Source organism: Hippoglossus stenolepis, chromosome 4 (assembly GCF_022539355.2).
Source record: "Hippoglossus stenolepis isolate QCI-W04-F060 chromosome 4, HSTE1.2, whole genome shotgun sequence".
Taxonomy (NCBI): Eukaryota; Metazoa; Chordata; class Actinopteri; order Pleuronectiformes; family Pleuronectidae; genus Hippoglossus; species Hippoglossus stenolepis.
In genome coordinates this window covers 966587-979580 of record NC_061486.1, presented here as the reverse complement: position 1 = coordinate 979580, position 12994 = coordinate 966587, and the positions used below count along the sequence as shown (strand labels likewise).

At 41.9% G+C, this 12994-nt stretch overlaps 31 non-coding genes across 31 annotated transcripts; all 31 read left to right on the top strand.

Moving 5' to 3' along the window:
• Positions 1-129: 129 nt before the first annotated feature.
• Positions 130-246, top strand: trnar-ucu. Its single transcript has 2 exons — positions 130-166; positions 211-246. It is a non-coding gene; the product is annotated as a tRNA-Arg (tRNA).
• A 211-nt stretch (positions 247-457) lies between these two features.
• trnar-ucu lies at positions 458-574 on the top strand. The gene is made up of 2 exons: positions 458-494; positions 539-574. It is a non-coding gene; the product is annotated as a tRNA-Arg (tRNA).
• Positions 575-785: 211 nt separating this feature from the next.
• On the top strand, positions 786-900 carry trnar-ucu. Its single transcript has 2 exons — positions 786-822; positions 865-900. It is a non-coding gene; the product is annotated as a tRNA-Arg (tRNA).
• Positions 901-1105: 205 nt separating this feature from the next.
• Positions 1106-1222, top strand: trnar-ucu. The gene is made up of 2 exons: positions 1106-1142; positions 1187-1222. It is a non-coding gene; the product is annotated as a tRNA-Arg (tRNA).
• Positions 1223-2069: 847 nt separating this feature from the next.
• Positions 2070-2186, top strand: trnar-ucu. Its single transcript has 2 exons — positions 2070-2106; positions 2151-2186. It is a non-coding gene; the product is annotated as a tRNA-Arg (tRNA).
• Positions 2187-2395: 209 nt separating this feature from the next.
• trnar-ucu lies at positions 2396-2512 on the top strand. Its single transcript has 2 exons — positions 2396-2432; positions 2477-2512. It is a non-coding gene; the product is annotated as a tRNA-Arg (tRNA).
• A 211-nt stretch (positions 2513-2723) lies between these two features.
• trnar-ucu lies at positions 2724-2840 on the top strand. The gene is made up of 2 exons: positions 2724-2760; positions 2805-2840. It is a non-coding gene; the product is annotated as a tRNA-Arg (tRNA).
• Positions 2841-4424: 1584 nt separating this feature from the next.
• On the top strand, positions 4425-4541 carry trnar-ucu. Its single transcript has 2 exons — positions 4425-4461; positions 4506-4541. It is a non-coding gene; the product is annotated as a tRNA-Arg (tRNA).
• A 530-nt stretch (positions 4542-5071) lies between these two features.
• On the top strand, positions 5072-5188 carry trnar-ucu. Its single transcript has 2 exons — positions 5072-5108; positions 5153-5188. It is a non-coding gene; the product is annotated as a tRNA-Arg (tRNA).
• A 206-nt stretch (positions 5189-5394) lies between these two features.
• Positions 5395-5508, top strand: trnar-ucu. The gene is made up of 2 exons: positions 5395-5431; positions 5473-5508. It is a non-coding gene; the product is annotated as a tRNA-Arg (tRNA).
• A 207-nt stretch (positions 5509-5715) lies between these two features.
• On the top strand, positions 5716-5832 carry trnar-ucu. Its single transcript has 2 exons — positions 5716-5752; positions 5797-5832. It is a non-coding gene; the product is annotated as a tRNA-Arg (tRNA).
• Positions 5833-6042: 210 nt separating this feature from the next.
• Positions 6043-6157, top strand: trnar-ucu. Its single transcript has 2 exons — positions 6043-6079; positions 6122-6157. It is a non-coding gene; the product is annotated as a tRNA-Arg (tRNA).
• A 209-nt stretch (positions 6158-6366) lies between these two features.
• Positions 6367-6483, top strand: trnar-ucu. Its single transcript has 2 exons — positions 6367-6403; positions 6448-6483. It is a non-coding gene; the product is annotated as a tRNA-Arg (tRNA).
• Positions 6484-6692: 209 nt separating this feature from the next.
• On the top strand, positions 6693-6809 carry trnar-ucu. Its single transcript has 2 exons — positions 6693-6729; positions 6774-6809. It is a non-coding gene; the product is annotated as a tRNA-Arg (tRNA).
• Positions 6810-7015: 206 nt separating this feature from the next.
• On the top strand, positions 7016-7132 carry trnar-ucu. The gene is made up of 2 exons: positions 7016-7052; positions 7097-7132. It is a non-coding gene; the product is annotated as a tRNA-Arg (tRNA).
• A 523-nt stretch (positions 7133-7655) lies between these two features.
• On the top strand, positions 7656-7772 carry trnar-ucu. Its single transcript has 2 exons — positions 7656-7692; positions 7737-7772. It is a non-coding gene; the product is annotated as a tRNA-Arg (tRNA).
• A 533-nt stretch (positions 7773-8305) lies between these two features.
• Positions 8306-8422, top strand: trnar-ucu. Its single transcript has 2 exons — positions 8306-8342; positions 8387-8422. It is a non-coding gene; the product is annotated as a tRNA-Arg (tRNA).
• A 211-nt stretch (positions 8423-8633) lies between these two features.
• Positions 8634-8750, top strand: trnar-ucu. Its single transcript has 2 exons — positions 8634-8670; positions 8715-8750. It is a non-coding gene; the product is annotated as a tRNA-Arg (tRNA).
• Positions 8751-8961: 211 nt separating this feature from the next.
• Positions 8962-9078, top strand: trnar-ucu. Its single transcript has 2 exons — positions 8962-8998; positions 9043-9078. It is a non-coding gene; the product is annotated as a tRNA-Arg (tRNA).
• A 203-nt stretch (positions 9079-9281) lies between these two features.
• On the top strand, positions 9282-9398 carry trnar-ucu. Its single transcript has 2 exons — positions 9282-9318; positions 9363-9398. It is a non-coding gene; the product is annotated as a tRNA-Arg (tRNA).
• A 207-nt stretch (positions 9399-9605) lies between these two features.
• Positions 9606-9722, top strand: trnar-ucu. Its single transcript has 2 exons — positions 9606-9642; positions 9687-9722. It is a non-coding gene; the product is annotated as a tRNA-Arg (tRNA).
• A 211-nt stretch (positions 9723-9933) lies between these two features.
• On the top strand, positions 9934-10050 carry trnar-ucu. Its single transcript has 2 exons — positions 9934-9970; positions 10015-10050. It is a non-coding gene; the product is annotated as a tRNA-Arg (tRNA).
• Positions 10051-10261: 211 nt separating this feature from the next.
• On the top strand, positions 10262-10378 carry trnar-ucu. The gene is made up of 2 exons: positions 10262-10298; positions 10343-10378. It is a non-coding gene; the product is annotated as a tRNA-Arg (tRNA).
• A 211-nt stretch (positions 10379-10589) lies between these two features.
• trnar-ucu lies at positions 10590-10706 on the top strand. The gene is made up of 2 exons: positions 10590-10626; positions 10671-10706. It is a non-coding gene; the product is annotated as a tRNA-Arg (tRNA).
• A 211-nt stretch (positions 10707-10917) lies between these two features.
• trnar-ucu lies at positions 10918-11034 on the top strand. The gene is made up of 2 exons: positions 10918-10954; positions 10999-11034. It is a non-coding gene; the product is annotated as a tRNA-Arg (tRNA).
• Positions 11035-11245: 211 nt separating this feature from the next.
• trnar-ucu lies at positions 11246-11362 on the top strand. Its single transcript has 2 exons — positions 11246-11282; positions 11327-11362. It is a non-coding gene; the product is annotated as a tRNA-Arg (tRNA).
• Positions 11363-11571: 209 nt separating this feature from the next.
• trnar-ucu lies at positions 11572-11686 on the top strand. Its single transcript has 2 exons — positions 11572-11608; positions 11651-11686. It is a non-coding gene; the product is annotated as a tRNA-Arg (tRNA).
• A 211-nt stretch (positions 11687-11897) lies between these two features.
• On the top strand, positions 11898-12014 carry trnar-ucu. Its single transcript has 2 exons — positions 11898-11934; positions 11979-12014. It is a non-coding gene; the product is annotated as a tRNA-Arg (tRNA).
• A 208-nt stretch (positions 12015-12222) lies between these two features.
• trnar-ucu lies at positions 12223-12339 on the top strand. Its single transcript has 2 exons — positions 12223-12259; positions 12304-12339. It is a non-coding gene; the product is annotated as a tRNA-Arg (tRNA).
• A 211-nt stretch (positions 12340-12550) lies between these two features.
• On the top strand, positions 12551-12667 carry trnar-ucu. Its single transcript has 2 exons — positions 12551-12587; positions 12632-12667. It is a non-coding gene; the product is annotated as a tRNA-Arg (tRNA).
• Positions 12668-12876: 209 nt separating this feature from the next.
• On the top strand, positions 12877-12993 carry trnar-ucu. Its single transcript has 2 exons — positions 12877-12913; positions 12958-12993. It is a non-coding gene; the product is annotated as a tRNA-Arg (tRNA).
• The last annotated feature ends 1 nt before the right edge of the window (position 12994 follows it).

Sequence of the window (12994 nt, the reverse complement as noted above, 5' to 3'; positions counted from 1 at the left end):
TTTAATCACACTGGAAAAAGCCAAACTGTTTAATGGTTCTGGGTTTGATTCCCATCAAGTCTTTTCTCATCAGTCTTACCGTTAGAAAGTCTCAAAACACGGAATCGGACACACAAAGACAGAACATGAGGCTCTGTGGCGCAATGGACAGCGCATTGGACTTCTAGCATCATCATGTTCAAGTGTTCTAACATCAGCACAGAGGAAGTGATTCAAAGGTTGTGGGTTCGAGTCCCACCAGAGTCGTCATTATACATCATGAAGCGGGAAAATCGACGTCCTGTACTATATCTGACTTACTTGATCTCAAGAGTGTGTGATGTGCATTTAATCACACTGGAAAAAGCCAAACTGTTTAATGGTTCTGGGTTTGATTCCCATCAAGTCTTTTGTCATCAGTCTTACCGTTAGAAAGTCTCAAAACACGGAATCGGACACACACAAAGATGGAACATGAGGCTCTGTGGCGCAATGGACAGCGCATTGGACTTCTAGCATCATCATGTTCAAGTGTTCTAACATCAGCACAGAGGAAGTGATTCAAAGGTTGTGGGTTCGAGTCCCACCAGAGTCGTCATTATACATCATGAAGCGGGAAAATCTGAGTCCTGTACTATATCTGACTTACTTGATCTCAAGAGTGTGTGATGTGCATTTAATCACACTGGAAAAAGCCAAACTGTTTAATGGTTCTGGGTTTGATTCCCATCAAGTCTTTTCTCATCAGTCTTACCGTTAGAAAGTCTCAAAACACGGAATCGGACACACACAAAGACAGAACATGAGGCTCTGTGGCGCAATGGACAGCGCATTGGACTTCTAGCATCATCATGTTCAAGTGTTCTAATTCAGCACAGAGAAGTGATTCAAAGGTTGTGGGTTCGAGTCCCACCAGAGTCGTCATTATGCATCATAAAGCGGAAAATTAACATTCTGTCTATATCTGACTTACTTGATCTCAAGAGTGTGTGATGTGCATTTAATCACACTGGAAAAGCCAAACTGTTTAATGGTTCTGGGTTTGATTCCATCAAGTCTTTCTCATCAGTCTTAACGTTAGAAAGTCTCAAAACACGGAATCGACACACACAAAGACAGAACATGAGGCTCTGTGGCGCAATGGACAGCGCATTGGACTTCTAGCATCATCATGTTCAAGTGTTCTAATATCAGCACAGAGGAAGTGATTCAAAGGTTGTGGGTTCGAGTCCCACCAGAGTCGTCATTATGCATCATAAAGCGGAAAATTAACATTCTGTACTATATCTGACTTACTTGATCTCAAGAGTGTGTGATGTGCATTTAATCACACTGGAAAAGCCAAACTGTTTAATGGTTCTGGGTTTGATTCCCATCAAGTCTTTTCTCATCAGTCTTACCGTTAGAAAGTCTCAAAACACGGAATCGGACACACACAAAGACGGAACATGAGGCTCTGTGGCGCAATGGACAGCGCATTGGACTTCTAGCATCATCATGTTCAAGTGTTCTAACATCAGCACAGAGGAAGTGATTCAAAGGTTGTGGTTTGAGTCCCACCAGAGTCGTCATTATGCATCATAAAGCGGGAAAATTGAGTCCTGTACTATATCTGACTTACTTGATCTCAGAGTGTGTGGTGCATTTAATCACACTGGAAAAGCCAAACTGTTTAATGGTTCTGGGTTTGATTCCCATCAAGTCTTTTCTCATCAGTCTTACCGTTAGAAAGTCTCAAAACACGGAATCGACACACACAAAGACAGAACATGAGGCTCTGTGGCGCAATGGACAGCGCATTGACTTCTAGCATCATCATGTTCAAGTGTTCTAATATCAGCACAGAGGAAGTGATTCAAAGTTGTGGGTTCGAGTCCCACCAGAGTCAATCGTCATCATGAAGCGGGAAAATCAGTCCTGTACTATATCTGACTTACTTGATCTCAAGAGTGTGTGATGTGCATTTAATCACACTGGAAAAGCCAAACTGTTTAATGGTTCTGGGTTTGATTCCCATCCAGTCTTTTCTCATCAGTCTTAACGTTAGAAAGTCTCAAAACACGGATCGGACACACAAAGACAGAACATGAGGCTCTGTGGCGCAATGGACAGCGCATTGGACTTCTAGCATCATCATGTTCAAGTGTTCTAACATCAGCACAGAGGAAGTGATTCAAAGGTTGTGGGTTCGAGTCCCACCAGAGTCGTCATTATGCATCATAAAGCGGGAAAATTAACATTCTGTACTATATCTGACTTACTTGATCTCAAGAGTGTGTGATGTGCATTTAATCACACTGGAAAAAGCCAAACTGTTTAATGGTTCTGGGTTTGATTCCATCAGTCTTTTCTCATCAGTCTTAACGTTAGAAAGTCTCAAAACACGGAATCGGACACACACAAAGACAGAACATGAGGCTCTGTGGCGCAATGGACAGCGCATTGGACTTCTAGCATCATCATGTTCAAGTGTTCTAACATCAGCACAGAGGAAGTGATTCAAAGGTTGTGGGTTCGAGTCCCACCAGAGTCGTCATTATGCATCATAAAGCGGGAAAATTAACATTCTGTACTATATCTGACTTACTTGATCTCAAGAGTGTGTGATGTGCATTTAATCACACTGGAAAAAGCCAAACTGTTTAATGGTTCTGGGTTTGATTCCCATCAAGTCTTTTGTCATCAGTCTTACCGTTAGAAAGTCTCAAAACACGGAATCGGACACACACAAAGATGGAACATGAGGCTCTGTGGCGCAATGGACAGCGCATTGGACTTCTAGCATCATCATGTTCAAGTGTTCTAACATCAGCACAGAGGAAGTGATTCAAAGGTTGTGGGTTCGAGTCCCACCAGAGTCGTCATTATACATCATGAAGGGGAAAATCGAGTCCTGTACTATATCTGACTTACTTGATCTCAAGAGTGTGTGATGTGCATTAATCACTGGAAAAGCAAACTGTTTAATGGTTCTGGGTTTGATTCCCATCAAGTCTTTCTCATTAGTCTCTTGAAAGTCTCAATACCAAAGACAGACACCTGGGGCAATGACAGCGCATTGGACTTCTAGCATCATCATGTTCAAGTGTTCTAACATCAGCACAAAGTGATTCAAAGGTTGTGGTTCCCAAGTCTATGCCAAGAAATTAAATTCGTATATATCTACTTCGTGTACATCATTAGTCTACCGTTAAAAGTCTCAAACCGGAATCGACACACAAAGACAGAACATGAGGCTCTGGCGCAATGGACAGCGCATTGACTTCAGCATCATCATGTTCAAGTGTTCTAACATCAGCACAGAGGAAGTGATTCAAAGGTTGTGGGTTCGAGTCCCACCAGAGTCGTCATTATACATCATGAAGCTGGAAAATCTGAGTCCTGTACTATATCTGACTTACTTGATCTCAGAGGTGTGATGCATTTAATCCACTGACCAACTGTTTAATGGTTCGGTTTGATTCATCAGTCTATTAGTCTTACGTTGAAGTCTCAAACACATCGGACACACACAGAAAACATGAGGCTCTGGCGAATGGACACGATTGACTTCTAGCACATCATGTTCAAGTGTTCTAATCAACAGAAAGTGATTCAAAGGTTGTGGTGTCAGTGATTATGCATCTTAAGCGGGAAAATTAACATTCTGTACTATATCTGACTTACTTGATCTCAAGAGTGTGTGATGTGCATTTAATCACACTGGAAAAAGCCAAACTGTTTAATGGTTCTGGGTTTGATTCCCATCCAGTCTTTTCTCATCAGTCTTAACGTTAGAAAGTCTCAAAACACGGAATCGGACACACACAAAGACAGAACATGAGGCTCTGTGGCGCAATGGACAGCGCATTGGACTTCATGTACAATAGCATCATCATGTTCAAGTGTTCTAACATCAGCACAGAGGAAGTGATTCAAAGGTTGTGGGTTCGAGTCCCACCAGAGTCGTCATTATGCATCATAAAGCGGGAAAATTAACATTCTGTACTATATCTGACTTACTTGATCTCAAGAGTGTGTGATGTGCATTTAATCACACTGGAAAAAGCCAAACTGTTTAATGGTTCTGGGTTTGATTCCCATCAAGTCTTTTGTCATCAGTCTTACCGTTAGAAAGTCTCAAAACACGGAATCGGACACACACAAAGACAGAACATGAGGCTCTGTGGCGCAATGACAGCGCATTGACTTCAGCATCATCATGTTAGTGTTCTAATATCAGCACGAGGAAGTGATTCAAGGTTGTGGTTCGAGTCCAGAGTCGTCATTCATCATGGAAATCATTCTGTACTATATCTGACTTACTTGATCTCAGTGTGATGTTTTAATCACTGGAAAAGCAAACTGTTTAATGTTCTGGGTTTGATTCCCATCAAGTCTTTCTCATAGTCTTACCGTTAGAAAGTCTCAAAACCGGAATCGACACACACAAAGACAGAACATGAGGCTCTGTGGCGCAATGGACAGCGCATTGGACTTCTAGCATCATCATGTTCAAGTGTTCTAACATCAGCACAGAGGAAGTGATTCAAAGGTTGTGGGTTCGAGTCCCACCAGAGTCGTCATTATGCATCATAAAGCTGGAAAATTAACATTCTGTACTATATCTGACTTACTTGATCTCAAGAGTGTGTGATGTGCATTTAATCACACTGGAAAAAGCCAAACTGTTTAATGGTTCTGGGTTTGATTCCCATCAAGTCTTTTCTCATTAGTCTTACCGTTAGAAAGTCTCAAAACACGGAATCGGACACACACAAAGACAGAACATGAGGCTCTGTGGCGCAATGGACAGCGCATTGGACTTCTAGCATCATCATGTTCAAGTGTTCTAACATCAGCACAGAGGAAGTGATTCAAAGGTTGTGGGTTGAGTCCCACCAGAGTCGTCATTATACATCATGAAGCGGGAAAATCAAGTCTGTACTATATCTGACTTACTAACTCAAAGTGTGTGATGCATTTAATCACACTGGAAAAGCCAAACTGTTTAATGGTTCTGGGTTTGATTCCCATCAAGTCTTTTCTCATCAGTCTTAACGTTAGAAAGTCTCAAAACACGGAATCGGACACACACAAAGACAGAACATGAGGCTCTGTGGCGCAATGGACAGCGCATTGGACTTCTAGCATCATCATGTTCAAGTGTTCTAATATCAGCACAGGAGAAGTGATTCAAAGGTTGTGGGTTCGAGTCCCACCAGAGTCGTCATTATGCATCATAAAGCGGAAAATTAACATTCTGTACTATATCTGACTTACTTGATCTCAAGAGTGTGTGATGTGCATTTAATCACACTGGAAAAAGCCAAACTGTTTAATGGTTCTGGGTTTGATTCCCATCAAGTCTTTTCTCATCAGTCTTACCGTTAGAAAGTCTCAAACACGAATCGGACACACAAAGACAGAACATGAGGCTCTGTGGCGCAATGGACAGCGCATTGGACTTCTAGCATCATCATGTTCAAGTGTTCTAACATCAGCACGGAAGTGATTCAAAGGTTGTGGGTTCGAGTCCCACCAGAGTCGTCATTATGCATCATAAAGCTGGAAAATTAACATTCTGTACTATATCTGACTTACTTGATCTCAAGAGTGTGATGTGCATTTAATCACACTGGAAAAAGCCAAACTGTTTAATGGTTCTGGGTTTGATTCCCATCAAGTCTTTTCTCATTAGTCTTACCGTTAGAAAGTCTCAAAACACGGAATCGCACACACAAAGACAGAACATGAGGCTCTGTGGCGCAATGGACAGCGCATTGGACTTCTAGCATCATCATGTTCAAGTGTTCTAACATCAGCACAGAGGAAGTGATTCAAAGGTTGTGGGTTCGAGTCCCACCAGAGTCGTCATTATACATCATGAAGCTGGAAAATCTGAGTCCTGTACTATATCTGACTTACTTGATCTCAAGAGTGTGTGATGTGCATTTAATCACACTGGAAAAGCCAAACTGTTTAATGGTTCTGGGTTTGATTCCCATCAAGTCTTTTCTCATTAGTCTTACCGTTAGAAAGTCTCAAAACACGGAATCGGACACACACAAAGACGGAACATGAGGCTCTGTGGCGCAATGGACAGCGCATTGGACTTCTAGCATCATCATGTTCAAGTGTTCTAATTTCAGATCAGAAAGTGATTCAAAGGTTGTGGGTTCGAGTCCCACCAGAGTCGTCATTATGCATCTTAAAGCAGGAAAATTAACATTCTGTACTATATCTGACTTACTTGATCTCAAGAGTGTGTGATGTGCATTTAATCACACTGGAAAAAGCCAAACTGTTTAATGGTTCTGGGTTTGATTCCCATCAAGTCTTTTCTCATCAGTCTTAACGTTAGAAAGTCTCAAAACACGGAATCGGACACACAAAGACAGAACATGAGGCTCTGTGGCGCAATGGACAGCGCATTGGACTTCTAGCATCATCATGTTCAAGTGTTCTAATATCAGCACAGACAAAGTGATTCAAAGGTTGTGGGTTCGAGTCCCACCAGAGTCGTCATTATGCATCTTAAAGCAGGAAAATTAACATTCTGTACTATATCTGACTTACTTGATCTCAAGAGTGTGTGATGTGCATTTAATCACACTGGAAAAAGCCAAACTGTTTAATGGTTCTGGGTTTGATTCCCATCGTCTTTTGTCATCAGTCTTACCGTTAGAAAGTCTCAAAACACGGAATCGGACACACACAAAGACAGAACATGAGGCTCTGTGGCGCAATGGACAGCGCATTGGACTTCTAGCATCATCATGTTCAAGTGTTCTAATATCAGCACAGAGGAAGTGATTCAAAGGTTGTGGGTTCGAGTCCCACCAGAGTCGCATTATGCATCATAAAGCGGGAAAATTAACATTCTGTACTATATCTGACTTACTTGATCTCAAGAGTGTGTGATGTGCATTTAATCACACTGGAAAAAGCCAAACTGTTTAATGGTTCTGGGTTTGATTCCCATCAAGTCTTTTTTAGTCTTACCGTTAGAAAGTCTCAAAACACGGAATCGGACACACACAAAGACAGAACATGAGGCTCTGTGGCGCAATGGACAGCGCATTGGACTTCTAGCATCATCATGTTCAAGTGTTCTAATATCAGCACAGAGGAAGTGATTCAAAGGTTGTGGGTTCGAGTCCCACCAGAGTCGTCATTATACATCATGAAGCGGAAAATCGAGTCCTGTACTATATCTGACTTACTTGATCAGAGTGTGATGTCCATTTAATCACACTGGAAAAAGCCAAACTGTTTAATGGTCTGGGTTTGATTCCATCAAGTCTTTTCTCATTAGTCTTACCGTTAGAAAGTCTCAAAACACGGAATCGGACACACAAAGACAGAACATGAGGCTCTGTGGCGCAATGGACAGCGCATTGACTTCTAGCATCATCATGTTCAAGTGTTCTAACATCAGCACAGAAGAAGTGATTCAAAGGTTGTGGGTTGAGTCCCACCAGAGTCGTCATTATGCATCATAAAGCGGAAAATTAACATTCTGTACTATATCTGACTTACTTGATCTCAAGAGTGTGTGATGTGCATTTAATCACACTGGAAAAGCCAAACTGTTTAATGGTTCTGGGTTTGATTCCCATCAAGTCTTTTGTCATCAGTCTTACCGTTAGAAAGTCTCAAAACACGGAATCGACACACACAAAGACAGAACATGAGGCTCTGTGGCGCAATGGACAGCGCATTGGACTTCTAGCATCATCATGTTCAAGTGTTCTAACATCAGCACAGAGGAAGTGATTCAAAGGTTGTGGGTTCGAGTCCCACCAGAGTCGTCATTATACATCATAAAGCGGGAAAATTGAGTCCTGTACTATATCTGACTTACTTGATCTCAAGAGTGTGTGATGTGCATTTAATCACACTGGAAAAAGCCAAACTGTTTAATGGTTCTGGGTTTGATTCCCATCAAGTCTTTTCTCATTAGTCTTACCGTTAGAAAGTCTCAAAACACGGAATCGGACACACAAAGACAGAACATGAGGCTCTGTGGCGCAATGGACAGCGCATTGACTTCTAGCATCATCATGTTCAAGTGTTCTAACATCAGCACAGAGGAAGTGATTCAAAGGTTGTGGGTTCGAGTCCCACCAGAGTCGTCATTATACATCATGAAGCGGGAAAATCGGATCTGTACTATATCTGACTTACTTGATCTCAAGAGTGTGTGATGTGCATTTAATCACACTGGAAAAAGCCAAACTGTTTAATGGTTCTGGGTTTGATTCCCATCAAGTCTTTTCTCATTAGTCTTACCGTTAGAAAGTCTCAAAACACGGAATCGGACACACACAAAGACAGAACATGAGGCTCTGTGGCGCAATGGACAGCGCATTGGACTTCTAGCATCATCATGTTCAAGTGTTCTAACATCAGCACAGAGGAAGTGATTCAAAGGTTGTGGGTTCGAGTCCCACCAGAGTCGTCATTATACATCATGAAGCCGGAAAATCTGAGTCCTGTACTATATCTGACTTACTTGATCTCAAGAGTGTGTGATGTGCATTTAATCACACTGGAAAAAGCCAAACTGTTTAATGGTTCTGGGTTTGATTCCCATCAAGTCTTTTCTCATTAGTCTTACCGTTAGAAAGTCTCAAAACACGGAATCGGACACACACAAATACAGAACATGAGGCTCTGTGGCGCAATGGACAGCGCATTGGACTTCTAGCATCATCATGTTCAAGTGTTCTAATTTCAGATCAGAGAAAGTGATTCAAAGGTTGTGGGTTCGAGTCCCACCAGAGTCGTCATTATGCATCTTAAAGCGGGAAAATTAACATTCTGTACTATATCTGACTTACTTGATCTCAAGAGTGTGTGATGTGCATTTAATCACACTGGAAAAAGCCAAACTGTTTAATGGTTCTGGGTTTGATTCCCATCAAGTCTTTTCTCATCAGTCTTAACGTTAGAAAGTCTCAAAACACGGAATCGGACACACACAAAGACGGAACATGAGGCTCTGTGGCGCAATGGACAGCGCATTGGACTTCTAGCATCATCATGTTCAAGTGTTCTAACATCAGCACAGAGGAAGTGATTCAAAGGTTGTGGGTTCGAGTCCCACCAGAGTCATTATGCATCATAAAGCGGGAAAATTAACATTCTGTACTATATCTGACTTACTTGATCTCAAGAGTGTGTGATGTGCATTTAATCACACTAAAAGCCAAACTGTTTAATGGTTCTGGGTTTGATTCCCATCAAGTCTTTTCTCATTAGTCTTACCGTTAGAAAGTCTCAAAACACGGAATCGGACACACAAAGACAGAACATGAGGCTCTGTGGCGCAATGGACAGCGCATTGGACTTCTAGCATCATCATGTTCAAGTGTTCTAACATCAGCACAGAGGAAGTGATTCAAAGGTTGTGGGTTCGAGTCCCACCAGAGTCGTCATTATGCATCATAAAGCGGGAAAATTAACATTCTGTACTATATCTGACTTACTTGATCTCAAGAGTGTGATGTGCATTTAATCACACTGGAAAAAGCCAAACTGTTTAATGGTTCTGGGTTTGATTCCCATCGTCTTTTGTCATCAGTCTTACCGTTAGAAAGTCTCAAAACACGGAATCGGACACACACAAAGACAGAACATGAGGCTCTGTGGCGCAATGGACAGCGCATTGGACTTCTAGCATCATCATGTTCAAGTGTTCTAATATCAGCACAGAGGAAGTGATTCAAAGGTTGTGGGTTCGAGTCCCACCAGAGTCGTCATTATACATCATGAAGCGGGAAAATCGGAGTCCTGTACTATATCTGACTTACTTGATCTCAAGAGTGTGTGATGTGCATTTAATCACACTGGAAAAAGCCAAACTGTTTAATGGTTCTGGGTTTGATTCCCATCAAGTCTTTTCTCATTAGTCTTACCGTTAGAAAGTCTCAAAACACGGAATCGGACACACACAAAGACGGAACATGAGGCTCTGTGGCGCAATGGACAGCGCATTGGACTTCTAGCATCATCATGTTCAAGTGTTCTAACATCAGCACAGAGGAAGTGATTCAAAGGTTGTGGGTTCGAGTCCCACCAGAGTCGTCATTATGCATCATAAAGCTGGAAAATTAACATTCTGTACTATATCTGACTTACTTGATCTCAAGAGTGTGTGATGTGCATTTAATCACACTGGAAAAAGCCAAACTGTTTAATGGTTCTGGGTTTGATTCCCATCAAGTCTTTTCTCATTAGTCTTACCGTTAGAAAGTCTCAAAACACGGAATCGGACACACACAAAGACAGAACATGAGGCTCTGTGGCGCAATGGACAGCGCATTGGACTTCTAGCATCATCATGTTCAAGTGTTCTAACATCAGCACAGAGGAAGTGATTCAAAGGTTGTGGGTTCGAGTCCCACCAGAGTCGTCATTATACATCATGAAGCGGGAAAATCGGAGTCCTGTACTATATCTGACTTACTTGATCTCAAGAGTGTGTGATGTGCATTTAATCACACTGGAAAAAGCCAAACTGTTTAATGGTTCTGGGTTTGATTCCCATCAAGTCTTTTCTCATCAGTCTTAACGTTAGAAAGTCTCAAAACACGGAATCGGACACACACAAAGACAGAACATGAGGCTCTGTGGCGCAATGGACAGCGCATTGGACTTCTAGCATCATCATGTTCAAGTGTTCTAATATCAGCACAGAGGAAGTGATTCAAAGGTTGTGGGTTCGAGTCCCACCAGAGTCGTCATTATGCATCATAAAGCGGGAAAATTAACATTCTGTACTATATCTGACTTACTTGATCTCAAGAGTGTGTGATGTGCATTTAATCACACTGGAAAAAGCCAAACTGTTTAATGGTTCTGGGTTTGATTCCCATCAAGTCTTTTCTCATCAGTCTTACCGTTAGAAAGTCTCAAAACACGGAATCGGACACACACAAAGACGGAACATGAGGCTCTGTGGCGCAATGGACAGCGCATTGGACTTCTAGCATCATCATGTTCAAGTGTTCTAACATCAGCACAGAGGAAGTGATTCAAAGGTTGTGGGTTCGAGTCCCACCAGAGTCGTCATTATGCATCATAAAGCTGGAAAATTAACATTCTGTACTATATCTGACTTACTTGATCTCAAGAGTGTGTGATGTGCATTTAATCACACTGGAAAAAGCCAAACTGTTTAATGGTTCTGGGTTTGATTCCCATCAAGTCTTTTCTCATTAGTCTTACCGTTAGAAAGTCTCAAAACACGGAATCGGACACACACAAAGACAGAACATGAGGCTCTGTGGCGCAATGGACAGCGCATTGGACTTCTAGCATCATCATGTTCAAGTGTTCTAACATCAGCACAGAGGAAGTGATTCAAAGGTTGTGGGTTCGAGTCCCACCAGAGTCGTCATTATACATCATGAAGCCGGAAAATCTGAGTCCTGTACTATATCTGACTTACTTGATCTCAAGAGTGTGTGATGTGCATTTAATCACACTGGAAAAAGCCAAACTGTTTAATGGTTCTGGGTTTGATTCCCATCAAGTCTTTTCTCATTAGTCTTACCGTTAGAAAGTCTCAAAACACGGAATCGGACACACAAATACAGAACATGAGGCTCTGTGGCGCAATGGACAGCGCATTGGACTTCTAGCATCATCATGTTCAAGTGTTCTAATATCAGATCAGAAAGTGATTCAAAGGTTGTGGGTTCGAGTCCCACCAGAGTCGTCATTATGCATCTTAAAGCGGGAAAATTAACATTCTGTACTATATCTGACTTACTTGATCTCAAGAGTGTGTGATGTGCATTTAATCACACTGGAAAAAGCCAAACTGTTTAATGGTTCTGGGTTTGATTCCCATCAAGTCTTTTCTCATCAGTCTTAACGTTAGAAAGTCTCAAAACACGGAATCGGACACACACAAAGACAGAACATGAGGCTCTGTGGCGCAATGGACAGCGCATTGGACTTCTAGCATCATCATGTTCAAGTGTTCTAATATCAGCACAGAGGAAGTGATTCAAAGGTTGTGGGTTCGAGTCCCACCAGAGTCGTCATTATGCATCATAAAGCGGGAAAATTAACATTCTGTACTATATCTGACTTACTTGATCTCAAGTGTGTGATGTGCATTTAATCACACTGGAAAAGCCAAACTGTTTAATGGTTCTGGGTTTGATTCCCATCAAGTCTTTTGTCATCAGTCTTACCGTTAGAAAGTCTCAAAACACGGAATCGGACACACACAAAGACAGAACATGAGGCTCTGTGGCGCAATGGACAGCGCATTGGACTTCTAGCATCATCATGTTCAAGTGTTCTAATATCAGCACAGAGGAAGTGATTCAAAGGTTGTGGGTTCGAGTCCCACCAGAGTCGTCATTATGCATCTTAAAGCAGGAAAATTAACATTCTGTACTATATCTGACTTACTTGATCTCAAGAGTGTGTGATGTGCATTTAATCACACTGGAAAAAGCCAAACTGTTTAATGGTTATGGGTTTGATTCCCATCAAGTCTTTTCTCATTAGTCTTACCGTTAGAAAGTCTCAAAACACGGAATCGGACACACACAAAGACGGAACATGAGGCTCTGTGGCGCAATGGACAGCGCATTGGACTTCTAGCATCATCATGTTCAAGTGTTCTAACATCAGCACAGAGGAAGTGATTCAAAGGTTGTGGGTTCGAGTCCCACCAGAGTCGTCATTATGCATCATAAAGCGGAAAATCGGAGTCCTGTACTATATCTGACTTACTTGATCTCAAGAGTGTGTGATGTGCATTTAATCACACTGGAAAAGCCAAACTGTTTAATGGTTCTGGGTTTGATTCCCATCAAGTCTTTTCTCATTAGTCTTAACGTTAGAAAGTCTCAAAACACGGAATCGGACACACACAAAGACAGAACATGAGGCTCTGTGGCGCAATGGACAGCGCATTGGACTTCTAGCATCATCATCTTCAAGTGTTCTAATATCAGCACAGACAAAGTGATTCAAAGGTTGTGGGTTCGAGTCCCACCAGAGTCGT